Raw genomic sequence first — 23,087 nt, 5'->3', positions numbered from 1 at the left:
GGAGCTGCTGTTTGGTACTCACCAGTTTGCTCATGCTATCATCATTGGTAACTTGCATTACCATAAAGAAAGAAAAAAGATGGTGCCCTAGTTTTTAAGAGATGAAGAAAAGAGCAAACTAGAAAGTGGAAATAGAATGCAGTGTCAATTCTTATGTCATTCTTAACCAATCGGACCCGTGGTGTGAAAGAAGAAAATTGCTTCTCCAAACTAAAATGAGTTGTGACTCACTCGCAGTTATACATACTTTATTGATCGCAGTGATCACACTCAGATTAAAAGAACGGCATGTGTTAGACCATTTCAGTTAGAAAAGCCGACATGTTTCATTGCCACTTATATACGGCAATTTCATCAGGGCTTGGGGACCGGTCTCCACCTCACCGATACTTCAAGCACAATCTGTGGTGACTGACAAACAATAAATAAAAGAAAGATAGTGCCAAACATTTAAACACATATTAAAATTATGGTTTACTAGCAATATTGCCAAGACATTAATGCATGCAAATGTGCGACGTAATGCCATAATTACCCAGTGGTTGCTAACAGAGCTCGTACCAGCAACACACCATTAAGGGAGCACGCACAAATTTTAGCCAACCATACCCTGCAGAAAGTAGTAAGTAGCAGTTGCCGATCGTCAACCTGTGGATATATATATACAGCAACACTCATTTTAATTGTTGTGTGCTGACAATGTCTCCAGAGGGTCACCCTTAGTCACCCTATAATCCGTGAGTGTACACCTCACATCCGTTAGTATGTCCTGATAGGGAATGTTCCAAACCTTGCAGCCTCGCACTACTTTCGTCAAGCGATAAAAACATCATTAACTGTACTGTGTACTACTACAGTCTATGGGGAACTGCCAATTGTATTGTCACAGCACTCCATGGTACTTTACCGTGACCGGCGGCCCCAAGCTGTTAAGTAGCCATTATCGGGCTTCCACACTCTCCACATCCGCGGTACTCTACCCTTACTGCACAAATGGTCGTCTCTGCCGTAGACTCATCCAGGACGCTGAGAGTGCTCGAGCGCTCCTTAATGAGCGAGAAACAGGACACCTGCTGCAAAATCGGCCACACTGGTCCAAAACCAGCCCCCACCCTTCTGGCCCACCGGGAAAACGCCAGGTGCCCACCAGGGCCAGTCCGGCCCTGAGTAAAAGTGAAGCAAAAAAACTGAGGAATCACATTTATGTAGAGCAGAAGGGTAAGTGAATCCCTCTTTTATTGTGTACAGCTAGGCACTACTCTTCCCGACATCAATGATTGCAGGGGCTCCGTGCGAGGCACTCTGCATCAAAGTGATATTTTTGTTTCTCTTGCGAGGATACTTGCTTCAGGTTGCTGCTATTGCAGAGGATCTTGGTTTTTCTTAGTTAAGTTTGGTTCACTTTTATTTGAGCTGCACCGTACTGTTTAACTTGACTGTAAGAACTTACTGAAGGTACCACATCCGCTGTTCGTGGGAGGCAGGGCTTAAGCTGCCGTTATGTGCAGACCCACAGTGCGGACTAGCAGCAGGCCCGCCGCCACTGGCGAGCCAGTCTGCACCCGTCACATCTGCTCCACGACCAGCGACCAGCTAGTTTGAAAACAGGTAAAGTCATCACTTCTGATTATTTGGAGAGCCTTAGGCCTAACCCAATTAATATCTGTCATACCTGGGACAAAAAATGGGGGAAATTCCTTCGCAATATTGGGCTCCATGGCGTGGAACTTGCTTCCTAGCACCTTCTGTGCAACTGAACCAGAGGAAACCTTTAAACCTGAATTAAAATCCTGGCTCTTGTCAGCAGTTTGTAACTCATTAATATAATCCTAAATCCTTAGTTGTTCAGGAATTGTAGTAGCCCTTAGCACAGCACCAGGATGCTCTCTTTTGAATGACAATTGCGCTTTACAAATGCCCATTTTCAGTTTCAGGGGTGAGTGAAACCCTCTTTTACTATTTACAGCAAAAATGAAACATTCTCAATGAGCACTCAGAGACAACATGAGTACAGCACCTTCAAAGGCAGGAGGTGATGTTCCAGAGGAAATCTGGAACCAGTGGGAAATAAGAAGGGGTCTAAAAATGTGAAGCGAAGCAGAAGCCAATGGAATGGCTCGACACGTCACCGAGTGGACCACAGTCAGTGCAGAAAATAAGGGCGTTTCATCCAGATCACGGAACAGTCTGCTATTATTGCGCCAAATCAGGGATCTGGGTGGGCCTCAGTGACATATGCTGAATTTATCCCAGTGTAATTTGCCAATACCAAGACATATTTAATAGCACCCATACATTGTCTGATTTCTACTTTCAGCAGCAACCAGCAGGGGGTATGGGCTTTTTTTTGTTTAAACTTCTGGCTAGACCCAAACCAAAAGCCATATTTAAAGGGTCTTCGGCTGTCCTCCTTTTTTAGTACAGTCCCAGTTTGGAGCTATCTTTAACCAAAAATCTAGATGGCAATACAATGGAGGGAAAAAAACGTACCGAAGAGAAACTAAGATTCAGAGATCGTTTTTTTACTTTGTTCAACCCCTGTGTATGAGATGTCCAGGCACTGGATAACACAAGATTGACAAAAAATCAATAAGGTTCTACACCCATGCCTTGCAGTCTGCAGATAAATAAAATATAAATCTGTGACATGCATGTTACACTGTGTGCTTTGCAGCTCATGCACTAACCTTCTATGATACCTCATGAGTTAAAAATGTAAGTAGACAAAAAATAGAACTCGCTGGCAAGTTAAATCGTTCTAGCAAGTGCATTAATTAACCACCAGAGTAATCTCACCATTTTTAGATGTTGAAAAATTGCTGGCCACATAAAAATCTCTTCAGCACTTGCCTTAACTTCGGAATACATTTTAAAATTCAGCATGTTTAAGGCCAATTAACTAAGACAGAACAGATTTGCTGTCACATTTCGCTTATTGACAACTTTTTTGAGGCAGAGTTTTAAAAAAATACAGTAGAAGCTGACACTCTTGCTTTACATGACCCCGCCCCATGTAGTCCTAGCTCCGCCCCATTTTCCGTTGCCCACCTTACCCTCCAATTGTATGGGTTCCTGGAGTATGTTTATTTCTAGCTTCTAAACTGCCCATAGTTATTAGTAACGGGCAGAGCCTGGCACGTCACCGCGGACTGGGCTGGCACCAATGGCTAATGTTTGTGTTCCCTAAACCGACCAACTGCTCATGGTCAGTCACACACACTTATATCTAACACAGATACAGCAACACAGCAACTCTCTTCTAACCGCCTTTCATCCATTGGACAATTTAAAACCTTACTACATAACCCACATGCTGCACCACCACCCCTGACTCATACACCTTCCACCAAAAACACATGCAAACAACATAAGCGACGTGCCACAACTCACAACTTTGCTTCCCCATTTCAACTGCACAACAATGTTACACCACAAAAACAACATAGCACACCAACTCACTCTCAAACACCATCTCCACCACATACACACGCAGGCCCATCAAAATGCCTTCTTAGCATGCTGGATGAGGAACAAGATACAGAACAGCTACACGATTGCTATCCTAATACAGCTAATGCCAGCACTAAAATAACACCTGCTACAAACACACACAATACTGTTCACTCTACTACAAAACAAAGTCTCACTATCACCAAAGGCCATCCTCTAAACTGTCTACTAATAAATGCTCGATCCATCTCTAAAAACAAACATCACATCTACCACCTTCTCAGAGATGCAAAACCAGACATACTATTCACAACTGAATCATGGTTGGGGGATGATATGGCTCCAGTCCTGCATGAAGCCGTTCCTCTAGGCTATCAAACGATCACCCAAAATCAGATAGGCAAAAACGGAGGTGGTCTAGCTGTTGTGTTCAGGCAAACATTACACAGCACTAAAGTTGATGACATCTCCATAAAGAATTGTGAGGCTCTTCTAACAAGATGCAATACTGCACCGTCTTCATCCTGTAACTTCCTGCTCCTTTACAGCCCTCCACCTAGCAAGGCGACATTCCCAGACGCACTTCTAGACACAGTTTCTAACCTGATAACAATACAATCCAACTTATGCGTTCTGGGTGACCTCAACATTTGGTTTGACAAACCCAATATGACCCATCCAAAAACAATAATCACTGGCCTAGAGGCACTGAACCTGCATCAGATTGTCCACAAACCCACACACATCGCTGGACATATCCTAGATGTCATTTTTGCTAATATTGAACTAGTTACTTTTCAAACTATAACTCCAGCCACATGGTCAGACGATCACTCGCTTGCTTTCCAACATAAAACAACACTAAGGGACTCACCTAAAACTAGCTTACATCCATCCACCTATCGACCAAGGAACCAACTCAATTTGGAACACTTAGAAACACAGCTAACATCAAGTACAAATCTGGAAACAATAACTTCGGTTCAAAATCTATATGAGTGGCTACAGGAAGCTTTTGACATCCTGATACCACTCAAAACCACACAACAGCACAAAAGAAAAAAAGCGCATTGGAGAAACTTAGAAATAAAAGACATAAAACAACAAATTAGAAAGCTGCAACGTGAGCTATAAAATAGCTAAGAAAAGGTACTATTCAGACAGAAATCAAAATACTAAATACAATTAAAGAATTCTATAAAATACTCTATGAATTTCGCAAACCAAATTGCCTAGAAGGACCTCATCCTGTTACTCAAGATTTTACAGGCAAACTGGCAAATCATTACACAGACAAAGCAGACACATTGGACTTATACTTAAAACAGAAACAAAGCACCAGCACTAACCACTGTACAAAACAACAATCCAAGAATACTCTAACCCGGCCTCTCCATTCCTTCCGACACATCTCACACGATGAATTGATGGACCTGGTCAAAGCAAGCAGGCCTGCCGGCAGCCCTTCTTACCCCTGTCCACCACAAACTTTCAAGACAATTCTTTTAACAACCTCTGCTGCCACTCCAGTAAGAAGAATCATCAACAAGTCCTTAACTACCGGAATATTTCCAGAAGAACTAAAAAAAAATCACACATCCTTTACTGATGAAAACAAATTTGGACCCGCTGAACCCTGACAACTACAGACCCATTACAAATGGACCTTTCCTGGGCAAAATGATAGAAAGAGCAGCGTTTGCCCAGATGTCACAATTCATTGAAGAGAATGACATACTCTCAGACTTCCAAACAGGATTACGTCTGGGAAGAGGAACTGAATCTGCCCTCCTTGCCATCTGGGATGACCTGAAGAATACAGTTGACCGCAGTGGGGTTGCTGCGCTACTCCTCTTGGACCTCTCGGCTGCCTTTGACAAGGTTGACCACAACACTCTGAAACAAAGACTCTATGAAGCCGGCATAGAGGGAACTGCTCTAGACTGGATCATGTCCTACCTTCGAAACAGAACTAATGTCATCCATACCAAACCTTTCTCGTCCAAACCATACTCCACAAAAGCAGGGGTCCCTCAAGGTTCTATCATCTCGCCCATGCTTTTCAACATCTACATGAAGTCATTACCGGTACTGATCAATCAATTTCACCTCACGTGCTATAGCTATGCAGATGACACGCAAATACTCCTTCAACTGGAATGCCCCAAAGACATTGAAAAATGCCCAATATTCAGTTGTCTCAGAGCCGTGGATCAGTGGATGACTTGGAGCCATCTCAAATTGAATGCTTCAAAAATGGAAATACTCACATGTGGCGATTTGAAACATTATGACCCGCTTGCCGCCTGGCCTGATGTAGTGGGATCACCACCTAAATTATCGATGGAAGTAAGAAACCTTGGAATAATCATATACTCCAAGCTGTCGATGAATGCCCAAGTGGCCAAACTAGCAAAATCAAGCTTTGTCACAAAAAAAAATGCTGCGACTAATTTTCCCTCATTTGGGATTTCCACACAAGGTCCAAGCTACCATCTCCCTTGTTCTGTCGAAACTAGATTACGCCAATAGCCTCTACCACGATCACGTTTAACCACCATGAAAAGACTACAACGGATTCAGAACTCGGCTGCTAGACTACTCTTGCATATCAAACCGCAAGACCACATCTCACCTGCCTTGAAAGCCCTGCATTGGTTACCGGTTGCCAGAAGATCTACATTCAAGCTACTTTGTATCACCCACAAAGCAATACATGGGATGGGACCGCTCTTCATCAGGAATAAAATCACCAAACACATTCAACAAAGGAACCTACGCTCTAAAGGGGCATCTCGCCTCAAAATCCCAAGATACAAGAAAAAAACATGGGTGGCACATCCTTCTCTGTTCAAGCAGCCAAACTATGGAACTCTTTACCCCCCAGCATAAGATCCACCGACAACCACCTTATCTTCAGAAAACTACTCAAGAATTGCCTCTTCCCCACATAAGCATCATACGCCAACAGAAATTTCCAGCATATTCCTCTGTATATAAGCATTTATTTTCACTATAGATATGTACCTATCTTTGTGCATTGCTTTGTATAAACATGTAGAATAATTATGTTGTAAATAAATAAATAAATAGATAAATTTAAAAATAATTTTTAAAATCATCTTTGGTCTAGATGTACTTACTTCCATTGTGCATCTATGTACCTGCCATGTACTTGGATCTGTGTGTCTGTTACCTTTCTCCTGAAAAAGCATAGCCAATGCACTACTCTATTTCTCATCTTGTACTTCTAGCAATACCTTTAATCTATATATACTTACCTCCTTTATGCATCTATATACTTTCAATGTACTTATGGATCTATATTTTTATCAGTTGCTTCTAATTTAGCATTTCAAATGCACTACCCTATTTCTAAGCCTATATTTCTCTCAATATATCCTCTGGCCCAACCTTCTGACTTATCTCAAACTTCTTTCTACTACTCTTTCCAATGCACTACCCTATCTCTCCCCCTATACATCTACCAATATATTCTCTACATCCACTCTCTCGTTTATCCCAAATCCCATACCATTACTATGATCCCAAAATAACCCTTTCTAGACTATCTCCTACTTTACCCCTCCTTGCATCATCTGACACCTCTTTTACTATACCGATCCCCCAAAACAAACCTTTATAAACTCTCCCCTCTAACTCTTCCCCTCAAAAACCTCTTTTTACTCATCCAAAAGCCTCCTCCTACTGCAATGACCTAAAAAAAAAAAATAATCTCACTCTTCTGTCCCTCCACTATCCTTTTCAATCAAAATAACAGACTAACATGTTCACTTCTCAAATTCTATATTTCACTATACTAATTCACCACTAATCCTTTATGGGTTCCAGAGTAGCGTGCTACTCGCCAATGAAGAATTTCAACACCCCATCAGGGTTACCAGCGCTATATAAACGCAAACCTTTTTCCCTTTTCTACCCTTCCCCAATCCTTCTCAATCCAAATAACTAACATATCCACCACTCAAATTACTTTCATGTTTCGCCATACTAATCCTTATGGGTTCCAGAGTAACGTGCTACTCGCCAATAAAGCGCTTCAAAACCCCATCAAGGGGTAGCAAGCGCTACATAAATACAAACCTCTTTCCCCATTCTATCCCGCAACCTACCCTTCTCTATCCAAATAACTGAATAACATAACCACCACTCAAATTATTCATACTTCACTATACTAATTTTTAACACTAATCCTTTATGTGTTCCAGAGTAGCGTCCTACTCACGATAAAAGCGCTTCAACACCCATCAGGGGTAACAGGTGCTACATGAAGGCAAACCTTTCTTCCCTTTTATCCCTCCGCTACCCTTCTCACTCCAAATAACTGACTGATATCCACCACTCAAATTACTTTCATATTTCACCATACTAATTCAGCACTAATCCTTTATGGGTTTCCGGAGTACCCCATCAGGGGTAACAAGCGCTATATACATACAAACCTCTTTTGTTTTTCCCTCTTCTATCCTTCTGCTATCCTTCTGAATCCAAATAACTGACTAACCTATCCACCACTTAAAATTTACTTGCATGTTTCACTATACTAATTCAACACTAATCCTCTATGGGTCCCGGAGTAGCGTGCTACTCGCCGAAAAAGCGGTTTGACGCCTCGTCAGGGGTAGTAAGCGTTATATAAATGCAATTACAATACAATACAATACAATACAATATCTGATTGGGGGGAGAGGGGTTTGGGGGGGGGGAGGGGGGATGGGGAGCGGGCGGCCCTCCGCCCCAAAAAGGCTGAATGAACGGATTTGAATCAAATTATATTTCTGTAGACAAAACCGTATCCCCCCACCCCCCTCCCTCCCCGCCGGCCACTGTTTTCCCCACTGGAGTTCCCACAGAGGCTGGGCCGCTCACAGTTTACACAGATGCTAAGGCTCGCAGAAGGATTATTCTTCAAAAGGGGACCCCCAAAACCGCCTTTCTTCCGCTGCGGGGTCACACGAACATTGTACAGAAAGGGCCTTGCCTGGGCAGCTCCGACTGCAAACTTCTCTTTCTATCCCTTCAAATAAAATACCGAGCATTCTCGATGATATGCGGAGTACAGAGGATGAAAAAATACAACTTTTGAAAATGGCGTTTCGCAATTCACAGCACAGTACTGGTGTGACACTCTAAACTGCAATTAGGAGCCGTCAGAGACTTCACTGCTCTGTGACAACAACCCGCTCACGGAGGGAGAGGCGGAAAAGGCAACTGCCCATTATCTTAGTTTAGGGATGTGGTTTAGGAGGGAAATTCTTGGTTGTGCTTCCACAAGCCCGTAAGTGGCAGTCCTGTATTCCCCACTTACACTACGTTAACGTCGGCCACGTTTTCCACTAACTGCGTGGTTGGTTGTCTGATAGCACAGCGCCCGCTCCGAGGTCACACCACTGCTGAAAATACGCAGCTCCAGTCAGCTGTGGCAAAGTTTGGAGACTCCCTCAGATCAGAGGCGCAACTAGAGCCAAATTTCGGGGGGGGGGGGGTGGGGGGGGGCTAAGAAATAAATTCGGGGGGGGGGGGGCTGAATCTTTTAAGCCATAGGCAGAGTGGAGCTGCAGGGGCTTTTAGAAGGGATGAAACAACAGCGAGGCCTCATTAACATGCAAATGGTCTTTTAAAGACCTGTGAAGTGCTCGGGTGCGGCTGTGTGTGCGCCGGGAAGCTTCTCAACCCGGGCTGCCACACACGAGGGGGGGGGGGGGGGGGGGCTGATGCCCTGTGAGTCCAATGGGTGTTGCGCGCCTGCCTCAGTTTGCCGTTTTTTAAAATAACCACCTTAGCTATGCTCATGTTTGCAAGGATTTGAAAAGGGGGCCTCGAAACGGATCTCTACTGGGCTCTGTTTTGTGGCCCTGGCACAGGTGGTCTGTCTTTTCTTGGACTACAGTGTTGACATCGATGTGCGCTCCTCACTTCTCACTAGTTGGAGAAGTTACTGACGTCATGCCAGGTGAGCGTTGTGGAGAAGGGAAATCCTTTAAAGAGAGTCATTTTCTCTCTGGATTTCCCTTCTCTTTTTAAAATTCAGGAGCAGCAACATTGTCGTGGTGTCACCAAGGCTTTAAGTAGAAGCCTTTTTCAATATTAATATATAAGCCATAGTTGCTGCTTATTTATTTTATGCATCTAACAACCATTGACAAAGCCAATAGTCATGTCTTGATGTAGGTATGATGTTACTTGTTGTATCATATATCGGGATGCAAAGACAGAAACAGCAAAATACAAGTCTGGCGGCACACTATGCTGAGCACAGATTTTTAGCGTACGTGTTTAAGTCGCGCCCTTAATTACATTGGCCACGCCCCTTTGAGAGACCCCCCCAGAAACATTGTCGTGGTGTCGCCAGGGCTTTAAGCGGAAGCTTTTTTAATATTATTATATACAAGTCATAGTCGCTGCTTATTTATCTTCTGCAACTAACAATCATTGACAAAGCCAATAGTCCTGACTTGTTGTGGGTATCATATATCTGGATGCAATGACAGAAACAGCAAAATACAAGTCCGACGGCACACTATGCTAGGCACATATTTTTAGCTATGTGTTTTTAAGCTACGCCCTTAATTACACTGGCCACGCCCCTTTGAGAGACCCCACCCCGTTTTTTCATCCCACTTAAAGTCCTGGATATGATGTTTATATATCTATGCAGGGCTTTAAGTGGGCTGGGTCCTGCCGGTGCTCAGCTCAGCATCGGCACTTCTTAAAAGCAAGTGCTGCGACGGTTGTAGTTATAATCAGGGCTTTAAGTGGGATGAAAAACCTGGGGGGGGGGGGGGGGGTCTCTCAAAGGGGCGTGGCCAGTGTAAGCCGGTGCTCAGCTCAGCATCGGCACTTCTTAAAAGCGGGTGCTGAGACGGTTGTAGTTATAATCAGGGCTTTAAGTGGAATGAAAAACCTGGGGGGGTCTCTCAAAGGGTTCGTTTTCCTGCATTTTGTTCTGTAGAGGGTGTCAGTCATTGCGACCTGTTGGCAAAACCCATTGTAGAGTGAAGTTTTTAGGGATCATCTCAGTACAGTATGTGTCCCAGTGGGATTAGGAGTCACCCTCCACTCAGGGGCGAAACTACACGTGAACTTCGAGAGGTGGCTGTTGCGGGGGAGGGAGTGGGGGGGCTAGGGTTAACTATTCAAACTAAGGGGCGGAGCTATCGCTAGATACAAGAAAATAGAGGGATAAATCATGCATTTTAAATATAATGATCAAACGCAATACGATTACAATACACATGTTTTAACCCCTTCAGTGCCCGCCCCTTTCCCCGCCCTGTGCCGGCCGTTGCATTAGCGGGCGGGGTTTATGACGAGCTGGTCTCGTCATGGGCACAGCGCAACCGCGGCCCATGACGAGACCAGCTCGTCATGGGCATTGAAGAGGTTAAGGGATTTGAAAATATTTCAGTGGTGGCTCGCAGAGGTAATGCTGTGGGGCAGTGAGGCGGGGCTGGGTGGGGTGTGGGGTAGTGGAGTCCGACATACGACGGCAAAGATTAAAGTAAATAAATAAAACCACTTACCTTGCGCTCCCGCATCGCCGAGTCGGTGATGCGGCGAGCGCAAGGTAAGTGTTTTTTTATTTATTTACTTTCACCTTTGCAGTCGTATGTTATACTCCACTACCCCCACCCCGCCCAGCCCCACCCTGCCTCACTGCCCCACAGCATTACCTCTGCGATCCGCCACTGCAATATTTATAGACTACTTACATAGAACTTTAAAAGGGCAAATTAGTGATTTGTCAATTAACAGGTATTGTCAAAGCCAATAGGTCTCGCCTGTGTAAGTGCTATGGCTTTATCAATATGTTTTAGCCATGTTGTACACCAGTGTGGCTGCTGTTCAGTATGGCTAAAAGTTAGTGGGGTAAAGGAGATTGGAGCTAAGGGCCATAAAGTGGAGTAGAGCTCTGTAGAGTAGAGTTGAGTGGCGTGGTGTGGCATGGAGTGAAGTCGAGTGTCATGGAGTGAAGTCGAGTGTTGTGGCTGAAGTAGAGTGTCAGAGTGGAAGGGGGTAGAGTGCGGTATAGTTGAGTGGCATAGAGTGGAGTAGAGTGTTGTGGAGTGGTGTAGAGTGTTGTGGAGTGGTATATAGTGTTGTGGAGTGGTGTAGAGTGGAATGGTGTAGAAGGTGTTGCGTAGAGTGGAGTAGAGTGACGTAGAGAGGAGTAGATTGTTGTAGAGTGGAGTGACATAGAGTGGAGTAGTGTAGGAGACTGGAATGACAGAGTGGAGGACAGTGTTCTAGAGTCGAGTGGCGCAGAGTACAGTGGAGTGGCATAGAGTGTCAGAGTGGAGTGGCATAGAGTGGCGTAGAGTGGAGCAGTGGAGTGCAGCAAAGTCCAGTAATGTGTTATAGAATAAACTGGAGTATAGTAGCATGGAGTGGCGTATAGGGAGTTTTGTGGAGCGTTATGGAGTATTGGCACAGAGTTTGAGTGGCATAGAGTGGAGTAAAGCTTAATGGAGTGGAGGGTCATAGAGTGGAGTATCGTGAAGTGGAGTATAGTAGAGTAGAGTGTCCTAGAGTGGTGCAGAGTATATTGACATAGAGTGCATTACCTTGAAGGAAAGTGGTGTAGAGTCCATTGGCATAAAATGCAGTGCTATAGAGTGGTGCAGAGTAGATTGCAGTGGTGTAGAGTTCAAGGGCGTGGAGTGGCGTAGAGTGCAGTGATGTAGAGTAGATTGTTTCTGAGTAGAGTGGAGTGGTGCAGGGTAGAGTGCAGAAGTGTATAGTTGAGTGGCAGAGTAGGGTAGAGTGCAGTGGCGTGGAGGGTAGTGGTGGACAGTGGCGTAACAATAGCCCCGCTGCGCTGGGGCCTGAGATCCATGGGGCCCCCTCTGACACTGTGCACAGGCAGCACCAAGAGCTCCAGCCAGGGAGAGAAACGCTGTGCATCTGCCTGCAAGCCATCGACCCTGTTAAGGGCTTCTGCAGAGAGAGTACATTTTTTCAGTGCACACCGAGCCCTCCACACACATCAGGCAAAACAAGAAATTGCCTATTCCAAAACTTAGAGAAAAATCTGCAGCTTGCGACTGAAAAATGTGTTAATTTGTACCTATTTTGAACCTTTAAGGAGTAACTAAGGTGGGCCAAATCAAGTAAATACAACGTTGGGTGCAGAGCTCATCAAATGTGCTGAGTTTGCCTTCTCAGTCTTTATTTAAAATGTATCCGTCGTATTTATTTTTTAGAAAGCAGTACTGTACCAGAATGGCCTCTCAGCGCTAACACACCAGGAAAAAAGGCCTAAATTGCTGTCAAGCAGTGGTTTAACAAAATACAAATAACACCCTTTTAAAGTCCAGATAGTTCTAGAGTTTCCTCGGCTCGTGAGGGACAACATGTCTGAAGAGCTCTCTCTCATTATTTTTGTCCTCGGTTAAAGTCAAAGAGAATCAAATAAGCATTGATTAATGCTCATTATAGTTTAAAATGTACGTTCAACACTTGTCTGTTTGATTCTGACTTGACTGGGTCCAGAGCATGGGGGCGCCTCCATGTACTCAAGTTTCGTTACGCCATAGAGTAGAGTGATTGCAGAGTAGAGTGGCACTGAGTGTAGTGGTGTGGAGGGCATTGGTGTAGAGTGGCGTAGAGTTGATTGGTGCAGAGTAGAGTGCAGTGGCATACAGTAGAGTGGCACAGAGTTTGGTGGCTGAGAGTGCTTTGTTGCACAGTACAGTGTCAAGAGTGCAGTTATGTAGAGTTCAGTTATGTAGAGTTCAGTGATGTAGAGTGCAGTAGCGTACAGTGGATTGGTGCAGAGTATAGTGAGTAGAGTGCAGTAGACTGGCGAAGAGTACAGCAGGGTGGCATAGAGTAGAGTGCAGCGACAGAGCAGAGTGGTGCAGAGTTCAGTGGCAGAGAGTGAAGTGTTGCTAAGTAGAGTGTTGCAGAATACAATGGTGTAGAGTGCATTGGTGTAGAGTAGTGGTGCAGAGTAAAGTGACAGAGTGCAATGGTGTACAGTAGGGTGGCGTAGAGTGCAGTGGTGTCGAGTAGAGTGTTGTAGACTATAATGGCGTACAGTGCAGTGCTGCAAAGTAGGTTGGCATAGAGTGTATTGGTTTTGAGTAAAGTGATGTAGAGTACATTGGTGTAGAGTGCATTGGCGTAGACTGCAGTGGGGTAGAGCGGAGTGGCGCAGGGTAGATTGCAGTGGCATAGAGTGGAGTGGCATAGAGTGGAATAGAGTGGTTGTAGAGTAGATTGTTTCAGAGTAGAGTGAAGTGGCGTAGAGTGCAGTGGTGCACAGTAGATGAGAGTGGATTGACGCAGAGTGCAGTGGCATAGAGTAGAGTGTTGTAGAGTGCAGTGGTGCACAGTAGAGTAGTGCGAGGTAGAGTGCATTGGCATAGACTAGAGAGGCGTCGAGTGGAGTGGTACAGAGTAGAGTGTAGTGTTGCAGGGTGAAGTCGCAAACTGTGGAGTGGTGCAGAGTTGAGTGCAGTGTTGTGGGGTGGTGCAGAGTGGAGTGGAGTGGGGTTAAGTGGAGTATGCACGGTGGGGTAGCACAGTGCCACTACAGACAACACATATTCAATTGATATGACCATTGCATTTGCACAGACATACAGTTTTACTGATAAAAGTATACAGCGCACAAACGATAATGTATGGAAATGTCATCACCTAGTGTATTGATTTGTTTTAGTCATATTAAAATATTTGTTTCCACCACATTTCAGAATAATAAAAAAAATTGCTTTATTTGCGCTTTCTATATTCTGAAATATCTGCACAGTTCATTTACAGACATTTAAATTTAGTTTTGTGCTAGAAAAAAAACATCATACAGCACACCCTGAGTAGCCAGCTAGAAAAAATAACATCCTACACCCTTTCTGTCTCACATGGGGTACCCAGCAGGCATGCCTCATAAATCTTCTCACTTTGAAGTCAGAGAAAGAAAACTAAACACCAAGCTCTCTGAAAGACTGAGCCTGACATTTCACCCCGGTCTTTGAAGGCACAGCAAATGTGACATGATAAGAAAATGATTTAAAGGCATGTTTACAGGAATTCAGCACTGATATAAGAATACAGTAAATAGGATTTGGGCAAGGGAAGAGACAAACTTAAGATAGACAGCCTAAAATCAATAAAGCCAGCAAATAGAATGCAAGCAAATGTGAGTTACAAACCACAAAAACAATGGTAAGCAATGGGGGAATGCATTCCCAGGGAAGCTTTCCTAACGTCCCCCAAATGTCGTTAGCAAACCAGACAGCGCAGTGGTAGGCTTTGACCTAAAAAGCAGTTTCTACAGATGTTAGTACAAAGCACTTCAGAATCAATTTTTGCCGTGGGATTTCCAGGAAATTACCCTTTTTATGATTTCTAACTTTGAAATTACAATGAGCTCATGAAATATTTTTTAATCCATCTTTAGAAATAGGCTCCTGCCTGACTGTTGACCTAAGGTACATTTTCAGCCTTCTAATTGGGCCATTGCAACATATGCTTGTTTGAAGTTGCACACATTCACAGTTCTCGGAATATTGAGCTTATTGGGTTAATGAACATGATTTCTGTCTGTGCAGCAAGCTCCTAATGCCTGTTCTATTCTTCCCGAGATAGAGAGGGAGTGACATTCAGTTTCCAATGTTATTGCCTGTTAATTACTGTGCCAGGAATCTCTGCTATCCTAAATCAAAATAAAATAGTTTTCGTTAGCACTCCTCATTGAGTAGTTCTCATATGAGAAGATGACTGGACTACATCATCGCAGGTAGCCATCAGGCCTAAACATCTTCAAAAAAGGTAGTTGCATTAAGCAGTATTACAACAAAGGGTTTTCTAGCATGCAAAGGACGCTGTGTCCTTTGCATGCTAGAAAACCCTTTGTTGCAATACTGCAATGCCTAAACAAGGGAAGTGTTGGCGCACTACTGCTGCTTTGACATAGTTGAATTGGTATACTCTGCATTGGCATATTTAACTTGCCTATAAGTCCCTAGAATATGATACAAGGTGTGCCCAGGGCCTGTAAGTTAAATGCCACTAGGGGACTGAAGTATCTATTGTGCGTGCCCTCCAATCCAGTGGCAGTGTAACCATGGATTCAGCCCAAACATTGTAGCCTGACTGGAGCAGTGTAAAAACTGCAGTTCGACCTTTCCAAATAAACCCTTTTGACAGGTCAAAATCTTCCTTTTAAAAATAAATAAGTCACCCCCAAGTAGGCCTTCTAGCCCCACAAGGCAGAGTGCATGGTATTAAAAAGTGGGCATGAAGAAATTTAATATTAATATGTCCTTACAGTGACTCGCGCTCATAAGCCACTGTAGGGAGTCTGAGTGGGGCATAAAGAAACACTGCAAAGCAACACTACATACTAATTCTGCTATCTCAGGGTAGGGACTAGCTAGAAAAATGATCCAAAAACTTATTTTAATATCGACCAAAAGCCCAATTTAATGTGACATTAGATTTTTCATAAATATCAAGGGAAAGAAACTTTTACAAAGTTATATTTTCTCTGCTTAAATCCTCTGAAGGCTAATTTATATTAGCCTCCAGCTGCAGCCCTTTGAATGCTCACACCCTGATGAGGTGGGAAAACCACTACCAGAGCAGAGACAAAGGCCTGAGCGTGGGGAGGTGTTTTTGTTTCTGTGAGAGGGCAACCATATGGGCTGTGCCCAGGAACATCATTTACTTCAAAAGGGCCTCTCCTTTCACTGGCAGTTGTTAGATGACACCTGGACAAGCCCTTTCTTCTGTTCTGACATTCAGGCAGTCACCAGTCCAAGTAGGAGAGGATCTGCCCCCAGAACTGGGTTGAAGTGATCACAGAGGAGGGGCTGTTCATTACCCTGGTCACACCTCAGGGTGGGCACACAGGCTCTGCATGTGGGGAAATGGCTTTACCATCTTGGAATCAGACAAAGAGGGGCACTGTGGGATTGTCTGTAGTAAGGGAGAGAGACTTTGCTGTAAAAGTGGGTAGTGTTATGTGGTACGTCGTACTATGGCCATTGTAGTGGTCATGTAAGGGTCTGGAAGGGTTTAGCATGCAAAGCTCCAGAGAGGAATGTTAGGATTTAAACAGCAAGGAGGATAGAGCTGGGACCTGACACAGATGGATGGGTTTGATTGCAAAAGAGTGTGAGGTTGTGTGGTTGTGCTGCCAACTCTGGACATACGAGTGGTCCTCCTGCTAACACTGAATATATTCTCAGTGGTTCTGCTTCTAAGGACGAGTTAGTGTCTTGCTCCCTGGATTCTAGGATTGCTGATGATCTGCAAACTATCCCAAGGAAAAGTTTGTGCACGAGTAGGAGACCGACACACCTCCAGGATATTGTGTAATTTTGAACCTTCTTGCAATGTATATATTGCCAAACATCAAGCTGTTGTCTTTGGCAATGATGTATTAGATTTCGTTATTTAGAAAAATCTGTTTAGGGCTTTAACTGCTTTGTTGTAGCAATGGGGAGAGGTGTGTGGTATGTGGTACCATGGCCACTGTAGTGGTCATGCAAGGTTCTCGAATGTTTGAGCATTGAAAGCTCCAGATAGGAATGTTAGGATTCAAACAGAGAGGAGGTTAGAGCCCGGACCAGACACAGATGGATGTGGTTGATAACGCTGTACTTAAATAAAGAAGAGTTAAACTTAACTACTTGGTGCCCTGTACCTTCCCACATGTTATCAGTGGGAACCTTTACCCCATTATTTAGGGGACGGCCAGGAGTCACTCCCACCAAACTAGCTAGTGCCAGGCATAAATGTGGCATCCCATGTCACCCTATTCAGAATGTTTTCTAGACTTGAGGATGAACATAAGAACACTGGACCTGTTGCCTGTGACCTGGGAGGAGCCAGGAAAGATTGGACTTGCTCCCTCTTGTACCCAGGGGAAAGTGGTGCACTCAAATGGTCATAACACTGACCTACTGTTCACAATACAGCTATACAACAAGTTACAAGAGGCCTTTCCTACAACAGCCCAGCTGACCATTTGCAACTGGTCCTGCCCAGGACCCTGCTGTAGGCCACCGCTGGCGTGAGTCCTGACCCCCAATAACTGTTTGTTTTCTGAGGTCCTGGAACCCTTGGCTGTGTCTGACTGGACTTCTTCTACCACCCCTGAAGACCTGTGACTTTGAAACATTTTCGACTTTACGACATCTGCAGGACCCATTTTGGTACTGCATAAATACTTTACACATTGCCCTAAGTTAAGCCTGTCTGCCCTCTTTCAGAGCAACCAGGGGGTTAAGCTCAGTTTAAATTAGTGACTTCAAGGGTTTACATTGTAAAGGAATGTGACTATTACTTCGGTTGGTTAGTCACCCCCTCAACTATGAACTCAATTTTTTACAGTTTTTAAACGTTGCACAAGTGCTGAATTGTACATCACACATCCAAAGTGGGAAAAGTATTAAAGCATAGTTTTGTCCTGGAAGGCTATCCTTCTAGTACAAAACCTATTCTGGACAGAACGCGTGATGTTGTTGCCTTATGGTGCAAGGGTTTGTGCCTTGCGACCTAGCAACATAAGTGCACCAGCACTCGGGGAAGGAAAAACATCACCATATCTTAGTATATTATGTTATATATAGTAGGTTTAACATTGTTTTTTCAGTTGTTGCATTGCTGCATCGTGTCCCATTTTAATTAATTTCCCCCCTTAATATCTTTGCAAATTTCACAGCAGCCTATTGTATACTGTGAGTAATACAAATGAGGTAGTACTCTGTGTTGTGCAAACATAACACACCATCAATCCATGAACAAAGCGTTGAATCTGCTGACTCCTCTTTTCCCTTTTCACACAACATCACCACATTACACGACAAACAACCAGGCAGCCTACAACCAGTCTACGGGTTAGACTAAAAATGACATAGCATAATTATGAAGAATTTGCGATAAGGTGTTAATCTGACTGACTGACTGGCTAGTGCAAGCTCATGAGACATGCACCTCTGGAATCCATAACCACCAACTTCATTCGCATGCACCACCGCCATCATTATCGTCATGAGCTGGAAGCAACAGTCCCTTGCGGCACAAATCGACTGGCTCCTCTTCTGAGATGAAAAGATCACATTGCCCCTTCAAGGCTGACAATGCTACTCAGCTGCTAATCAAGTGATGTCACCACCCCCAGGGGGGATCGCAGACCACACTCACCACAGTGCAGGGCACTACCACTTAGTTTCAAGGTCAACCCGGTCTTCAACGTCATTGCATGGCAGGAGATCATTCTGGACCAAGAATCAATCAATATAGAGTTACAGGCTCTTCCAAAATAGAGCAACCTTGGTAAACGAATCCTGAGAGTCAAACAAATCTGCCTCTTTTCACAGAAAATAAAACATTTCAAAACAGTCCAAGAATAAAAAATAACTTTTCTTCCCAGTGAGATTAATCAGTCCCATTCGAACACACAATTGTTGGGGAGACATGCGTGCAGAGTAACCAAACAAATTCAATCTTTTTGTGGGAGTTGGTCAAATGCACACCATCCACTATCACAGAGGTGCTAAAAGTAACTCTTCCTTCCAACGAGGCCCTCTGCAAGTTCACCCAACTCAATGACATGGTAGCAACCAGTCTGAGACACTTGTGATGAGGCTTTGTGAGACCGCACAGAGTCAATGTGGATGCAAGAGTGCAAGGCTCTCCTGAAAATGGGTACAGGTGACCAAATGCATTCCACTTTTTTTATTTTATTTTTTTGGTTGGACACAGAGGGTATACCTCAAACTTTCTTAGGAGCCAGTGAACCTGAAAAAGCATTAAGTGATAAGAGAACGTGCTTTTAGATTTCCCAACTCCTGTTACAGTGGGATGATATGGAGATGGGAGAAATTGTTGAATATATATATTTTTTGTATATTTATATATTTAATTAATAAATCCTCTATGATCTTTGTGGGTACAGGGCTGATGGTGTACATGGCACCAAGCGATGGCAACATGGCCGCTTTTTGACTGGGGCACAGTGGATAAAGCGCATGGACATGGAGATGCATATGGTGTGGGCCTCTGAGGGTTCACACCATCATTTGGAACATGGGGCTCTGCAGTCGCCCACAAGTGCCGATTTGCACGCACAAAATGGCTAACAAATACTGAAATGTGCCAAACCTGTTGTGAAGCGGTGTGGCCCCTTGAGGTTCATGTAGAATGACGTCACAACATAAATGGCGGCTCCGGGATCCCAGCATTGTTCCACCTACAAGATAGATGAAGAGGGTTGATTACTTGAAAGTTCCAGCAAGAGACACCATGGCCTGCTCACTAAATGCCAACTAGATGCATGCACGATGTGTGTAAAACACAAAGCACCGGCTTCCACCTTGCCATTGTTTAAACTCTTTCAGAATGTTCTCGAGCATACTCAGAGCAGTCATGTTGCAACAGGACAGTGAGATGAGTCCAGGAAAGCCATCCGAGCTCTGCCTGGGGGCTCATCGAATTCCTGGCATCGCCTTTGCACTCACAGCCAACATAGCTACCATCTTTCAGACGTGGGCTCAATAAAATCCCCTGCTCCAGGCATCCCATAAAAAAAGACTACCATCAGCGTGGAAAACTACAGTAGCAAAATATTCAATTCTTGAATACAGACATCTTCAATCAGACGCGGCATACAGCCAGGGCCGTCTTGACAACATTATAGGCCCCCAGGCAAAGCAGTGCACTGGGTCCTGCCTACACAACCACTCATAGGAATAAAAATGTTTAACGGAAAATTTGTGTTAAATTGTGGTCTGCATGGGACCCTATGTTCATGGGGCCCCGGAGCAACTGCCCAGAGTTCCCTTGCGTTAAGACACTGTGTCCAGCCATAGTTTCAGTAGGGGAATTAGCAAGGGGTATCAGTTTCTGTCACACAGTGCAGACAGTCTAGATCACTAGAGTTTGATGATCAAAGCAAACCACTCGACCACAAATACAGTATAAAGAACACAGCTCATGCAAAACGGACACATTCATTTCAGCTCTAAAAATAGTCCAGAGCTCGAAAGCAAAGGAGCCCAAACTGCACACACATTCAACACACAGCATTCCCCTCCATGTTCAATCTCACACTCCAAACATCCCTAAACCTACACACTGTAATAGAAGTGCACTCATAAGAACAAACACTGCTCTCCAGTCTCAAACAATACATGTAGCCTCCCAGCAAACACATCAAACTACCACCAGCCTCAATGAACACACATATTAATCAAACCACCTCAAACAACATTCACGCCCATCCATGACCTTACTTGAATGACTAACACCATCAATAAGGACACAATGCAAAGAAAATAACATTGCAGCTAAACAACCCACCCTCACACAGTAAAAGTGACAGCAAATGAGACACCTACTGCCAGATCCAACAACCTCATCAGAGAAACTTTAACATAAACTCTGCTTCTATTTACTCACTATTGATCAGTCCCATGACAGAAATAAAACACTAATAATCATAGCAAATATCGTCACAAGGGGGGTCACATCAATCAAGATCAATCATCCAACACTTGCACACACATTCACTGTATTGAGATGCACAACTCGCATACAACCTGCCATGCTATCCACAACTCAACTCCATCACATGACTACTATGAAATACAATAAACCACCAAACCTATCCATAATATTTGTTTTGAATAGCAATTAGAGGCCTACATCTTGTGAGAAATTGGGTTGTTGGTTGTGGGGAGTGTGAGCCCTTCTCAAGCACCAGTCACAATTCTTGTCAGGGTAAATCACAAAAGCCAGTAACTTAACCAGTAGTTAACACTCTGGTAGCTAGGCATAAAAGCAGTCAGGCTTAACTTAGAGGCAATGTGTAAGCTATTTGTGAGGCACACAAACAGGAATAAAGTGAAAACACAATAAAAGAAAAATCGCACCCAAATTTAGAAAAATAGTGTAAAATATAATAAATTATTTGACACCAAAGCAACAAAAATCCAATCAGTAGAGCAGGGGATATGCAATTTCAAACATTTAAAGTAAGAATAGTGCCTAAAAGCACAACATGCCACTCGCAGTTATCTGGTCATGCAAGACTGGGTGAAAGTCAAAAGTTCAGGCATACCACGAAGGAGCACAGGCCAGATACAGAAACCAGGGTAACCCGCTGAAAAAGTAACCTTCTAAAGTCCAGTGCGAAGAGTTCCATTCATGGCGGAGGAGGCCGTGAGGAGCAGGGAAAGCATCGCGATGGTCATCGCTGGAGCATGAAATGCACGCTAGGCGTCATGGACAGCTGATGCTGTAACCCGAAGATCCTGTTAGGGGTTGTGAATGGTCATTGCTGGAGCTTCTCATTGGCAGTCATAGAGAGCTGTCAATAATGTAACGTGAAGTGCAGATCTCGTGCTGCCAATCTTCACTGGCAGTCGCTGTAGAGTTAAGACGCTGTGCCATGAAGAGTCAGGTTTACCAGAGCTTCGCGTTGGCGGGTGGTGTGGGCTGCCACAGTTTGGCTTGAATGGGACCATTCACTCCTGTGAAGGCCCAAAACTTCAGGATTTCTCCTTTTCTTCAGGGAAGAGCTCAACTGATGCCACACCAAGGGCCCAGGACCTGGTAGGCAAATCTTGGGGATCTGGAACTCACTCCAGCAGAGGCCAGGAGAGCTCAGGCAGGTCTAGTTACAGGTCCAGTAAGCTAGAGAGTTACAGAGGGGGCGGGGGTTCTGGAGATTGTTGTGTCCATGTAGCTCAGAACAGGAGGTAAGTCAGCTGGAGTCACTTCAGCCTGGGATAAAGAGAGCAGGTCCAGTCTTCCTTCTCAGCAAGCAGGGCAGGCCTCAAGCAGCAGGGCAACAGGGCGTCCTTCTTCTGTAGTACCACAGGTCACAGAGTGTACTGAAGAGTGGGTCTGAGAGTCCTATTTTCATAAGTGCAGTCCCCTCTGAAGTAGGAGAAGCTTCTGGAGTTTTCCTCCTTCAGAGGTGGCTGGAATTTTCTGCCTCCCTGTGATGGTCTGAGTCTGTCTGGGGGCACAATAGCCTAGTGTGAAGTCCTTTGTGTGTGAGCTGAGTCAGTGCCTTTGATGTGCAAGTGTGGTAGGTGACAGTCCCCCCCCCCCCAACCTGCCAGAAATGGCAAATCCTGCCAACAGCCAGACCCTCTATTGTGATGCTGTCTGAAAGGAATACACAAAGGCCAACTGTCAACTACACCTGGTCATATGACCCAGGAAACAGGCTGCAGCCACCAAAATGTCGCCAACTGTTATCCTATGGGTGAGGTAGACCTTGCAGTAGTGAAAAATTAATTTGAGAGTTTTTCATTATCAGGACATAAGAAACTTGAATGTACATGTCCAACGTTTTTAATACAACACACCCTGCCCTTTGGGCTGTTTAGTGTCTACGTCTACACTAGCGGGTGTCATATATGTATTAAAATGGAAGCTTTCGACCTTGCAAAAAGGTATATTTTGCCAGGTCAAAATGGCAGTTTGCACACAACGATTGCAATGACAGGCCTGGGACCTGTTTCAAAGGCTTCGTAAGAGGGTGGCACAATCAGTGCTACAGGTCCACTAACAGCATTTAATTCACATGTCCTGGGTTCCTGTAGTACTTCTTTACTAGGGATTACATGCAAATTAAATGCGCCAATTGGGTG

At 44.4% G+C, this 23,087-nt stretch overlaps 1 protein-coding gene across 1 annotated transcript in view; it reads right to left on the bottom strand.

The window, feature by feature from the left end:
- Positions 1 to 23,087, bottom strand: part of HIVEP3 (HIVEP zinc finger 3) — a 1,736,279-nt gene that overhangs the window by 784,044 nt on the left and 929,148 nt on the right. Inside the window, exon 5 of the mRNA XM_085645663.1 lies at positions 19,588 to 19,675. The gene's annotated coding sequence lies outside the window, so the exon portion shown is untranslated. The remainder of the gene's footprint in view (positions 1 to 19,587; positions 19,676 to 23,087) is intronic.

The sequence above is a fragment of the Triturus cristatus genome, chromosome 3_1 (genome assembly GCF_964204655.1).
Source record: "Triturus cristatus chromosome 3_1, aTriCri1.1, whole genome shotgun sequence".
Taxonomy (NCBI): domain Eukaryota; kingdom Metazoa; phylum Chordata; class Amphibia; order Caudata; family Salamandridae; genus Triturus; species Triturus cristatus.
The sequence above is the reverse complement of the archived record's forward strand: the minus strand, read 5'-3'. Positions and strand labels throughout refer to the sequence as shown.